This window comes from Capra hircus, chromosome 3 (genome assembly GCF_001704415.2).
Source record: "Capra hircus breed San Clemente chromosome 3, ASM170441v1, whole genome shotgun sequence".
In the NCBI taxonomy this organism is placed as follows: Eukaryota; Metazoa; Chordata; class Mammalia; order Artiodactyla; family Bovidae; genus Capra; species Capra hircus.
This window is the reverse complement of record NC_030810.1, coordinates 79,399,965-79,404,302: the sequence shown is the minus strand read 5'-3', so window position 1 is coordinate 79,404,302 and position 4,338 is coordinate 79,399,965. Positions and strand designations below refer to the sequence as shown.

Sequence of the window (4,338 nt, the reverse complement as noted above, 5' to 3'; positions counted from 1 at the left end):
TTGCACTGCAAAGGAAACCATCAGCAAAATAAACTATCAACTTATGGAATGGGGGAAAATACTTGTAAATGATATTACCAACGAGAGGTTAATATCCAAAATATACAAATATCTCATACAATTCAATATTTAAAAAAATAAATAAAATGTAGGTATAAGACTTAAATAGACATCTCTTTGAAGAAGACATACAAATGGTCAACAGGCATGTGAAAAGATGCTCAACATCACAAGTATTCAGTTCAATTCAGTCACTCAGTCATGTCTGACTCTTTGCGACCTCATGAATTGCAGCACGCCAGGCCTCCCTGTCCATTACCAACTCCCGGAGTTCACTCAGACTCATGTCCATTAAGTCAGTGATGCCATCCAGCCATCTCATCTCTTTTCCAATGCAAATCAAAACCATGAGGTATTGCCTCCCACCAGTCAGAATGGGTATTATCAAAAACTGTACAAATCATAAATGAGGGAGAGAATGTGAAAAAAAGAGAAACCTCCTACCCTGTTGGTAGGAAAATAAATTTATGCAGCCACTATGGAGAACAGTGTGGAAGTTCCTTAAAAAACCTAAAAATAAAGCTATCATATGAGCCAGCAATTCCACCCCTGGGCATATATCCAAAAAAGATGAAAACTCTGATTTTAAAAGAGATATGTACCCCAATGTTCATTGCAGTGCTGTTTGCAATAGTCAAGATATGGAAACAACCCATGTGCCCATTAGCAGATGAATGAATAAAGAAAATGTACTATATATATAGAAAGGAATATTACCCACTTATAAAAAAAATGAAATATTGCCATTTGTAGCAATACAGATATACCAGAGAAAGACAAATATTATATCATTTATTTGTGGAATCTAAAAAGTAATACAAAGGAGTCTATATATAAAACAGAAACATACTCATAGACAAAGAAAACAAATTTATGGTTACCAAAGTGGAAAGGAAGTGGGTAGCGATGAATTAGGGGTAAAGGAGGAAAAGATACAAACCACTATACCTAAAATAGACAAAGAAGTTTTACTCTATAACACAGGGAACTATTCAATATCTTGTAATTATTCATAATAGAAAATAATCTGATATATATACATATATATCAATCCCTTTGCCCTACACCTGAAACTCACATAGTATTGTCAGTCAACTATACTTCAAATTTTTTTAAAAATTTATATTTTTTAAATAATTTATTTTAATTAGAGGTTACTTACTTTACAATATTGTATTGGTTTTGCCATACATCAACATGAATGACAAACTGCAGATCAAGATTTGATCCACTCTGAAGAAAGCTTCTCCCTGAGTTCCCCAAAATGCTATACAAGAGAGAAAAAATATTTCCCTAACTTTTAAAAATGTCTGTATATTGCTGTTTTTATCATAGAAGATAACTATAGTTCTCTCTAAAGAAAAAGATAAATAAATTCTGAGTTTTTTTAAAAAAGAATAGTACCTTAGGCTTTTTTGTAATGGGTTTGCTGCCAGGACACAGGTGTCATGAAAACCACCATTAAACCTAAGCAAAAATGGGAAAGGAAGAGACCCACATCAACATGTTGTCATTGGGCATGTTGATTCAAGGAAGTCTACCACGACTGGCCATCAGATCTACAAATGCGGTGGCATTGACAAAAGAACAATTGAAAAGCTAAAGAAGGAGGTTGCCAAGATGGGAAAGAATTCCTTCAAGTATGCCTGGGTCTTGGACAAACTGAAAGCTGAACGTGAGTGTGGTATCACCACTGATATCTCCCTATGGAAATTTGAGACCAGCAAGTACTATGTTACCATCACTGACGCCCCAGGACACAGAGACTTCATCAAAAACATGATTACAGGCACATCCCAGGCTGACTGTTCTGTTCTGATTTTTGCTGCTGGTGTTAATAAATTTGAAACCGGTATCTCCAAGAAGGGGCAGACCCATGAGCATGCCCTCTGGCTTACACTCTGGGGTGAAACAATTAATCATTGGAGTTAACAAAATGAATTATATTGAGCCACCCTACAGCCAGAAGAAATACAAGGAAATTAAGGAAGTCAGCACCTACATTAAGAAAATTGGCTACAACCCTGATACAATGGCATTAGTGCCAATTTCTGGCTGGGATGGTGACAACATGCTGGAGCTAAGTGCTAACATGCCATGGTTCAAGGGATGGAAAGTCACCCATAAGGATAGCAATACCAATGAAACCACCCACAGGATTGCATCCTGTCACCAAATCACACAACTGACAAAACTTTGTGTTTGTCTCTTCAGGATGTCTATAAAATTGGTGGTATTGGTACTGTCCCTGTGGGTTAAGTAGAGACTGATGTTCTCAAACCTGGCATGGTGGTCACCTTTGCTCCAGTAAATGTAACAATTGAAGTGAAGTCTGTAGAAATGCACCATGAAACATTGAGTGAAGCCCTCCCTGGGGACAATGTGGGCTTCAATGTCAGGAATATGTCTGTCAAAGATGTTTTTCATGGTAATGTGGCTGTTGACACCAAAAATGACCCACCAATGGAAGCAGCTGGCTTCACAGCTTAGGTGATTATTTTGGACCATCCAGGCCAAATCAGTGCTGGATATGCACCTGTGCTGGATTGTCAAACAGCTCACATTGCTTGCAAGTTTGCTGAGCTGAAGAAGATTGATCATCATTCTGGGGAAAAGCTGGAAGACAGCCCTAAATTCTTGAAATCTAGTGATGCTGCCATCGTTGATATGGTTCCCGGCAAGCCCACGTGTGTAGAGAGTTTCTCTGGCTCTTCTCCCCTGGGCCATTTTGCTGTGCATGACATGAGACAGATGGTTGCTCTGGGTGTCGTCAAAGCAGTGGACAAGAAGGCAGCTGGAGCTGGCAAGGTCACCAAGTCTCCCCAGAATGCTCAGAAGGCTAAATGAATATCATCCCCAATACCTGCCACCCCAGTCTTAATCAATGGTGAAAGAACTGTCTCAGCACTATTTGCTTCAATTGGCCATTTACGTTTAATAGTAAAAGACTTGTTAATGATAACAATGCGTCGTAAAATCTTCAGAAGGAAAGAATGTTTTGTGGACCATATGCTTTGTGTGTGACAGTTTTAAATTGTTAGTTTTTGAAACCAGAAATTTTTAATGGAAACAACTTGACCAAAAATCTGTCATAGAATTTGAGACCCATTAAAAAAAAGAAGTTTAATGAGAAAAAAAGAATACTATCTTTGAAAATATTAATTGTAACTCATATTAATACAATAACAGTAGTACCACAAAACATAAGAGTACTAGTATTTTTGGTGTGTGTGTGAGGGCTTGAGAAAAATTCTACCAATTAATGTCAAAAGGCAAACTTACGTTGCAATAAATATATGCATAATTTCATGAGGGTTTGGTTGATATAAATTTATAATGTAAAATGTCTTTGTACTACAAATTATTGTTAAAATTCTGCACACTTACATCATAGAAGAGATGAATATGTTTTCTTTCCCTTGGATTTATACAAAGACATCATTAAATCGAATGAGAATTGATTGAGCAATTACAATATACTAAGTAGGATTTAGGTATATAATGGTGCCCATATACATGATGATAACATCTTGGAGGAAGTTTGATGTTTGAGGATAAATAAGCCAAAAATAACATAATACTCTCTTCTAAATAAGTTAATTGCACATGCAACTCTCATTATAAGGCTCTTTATACTTACTGTGTTTTCAGCTATATTATAGGAGTACATAGAAAACAGAGTATATTTGAGAAGACATTCTAAATTACCTCCTTCATTTGTCAATATGCAAGAAAATTCCTCTAAAGTCTATTGCCAAAAACTTTATTCCACAGAAGGTACTCATAGTTTATATAATATAGAGTCAACTTTTTAGCAAACTACTCAGGAGTTTGGAGAAGGAAATGACAACCCACTCCAGTATTCTTGCCTGGAGAATTCCATAGACAGAACAGCTTAGTGGGCTACGTTCATGGGGTCACAAAGAGTCAGACATGACTGAGTGACTAAGCACACTCAAGACTTTAGTAAATCTTTATAACTCCAGTCTTAGTAATCAGAATCATACACATATATTAATATCATATGAAGGGAAAATGAAATTTTACTCCTTCATATCTCATAAAATTGTACTAGAGGATGACTCTCAGTTCTTTGCTTTCCCTTGAACTTAATTTCATAGCCTTTTTATTTGTGAATTTTGGTGATCACATTAGGCTTATATTTTAACACAAATGTCTTTGAAAGGCATATGAGGATTGTTAATAATTCAGCATATGATGATCAACTTCTATTCACATTTTATTAACATTGAAAATCAAACAGGTGAATCTTATGAT

At 36.0% G+C, this 4,338-nt stretch overlaps 1 pseudogene; it reads left to right on the top strand.

Annotated features, from left to right (window-relative positions):
* Positions 1,538 to 2,942, top strand: LOC102171946 (annotated as a pseudogene).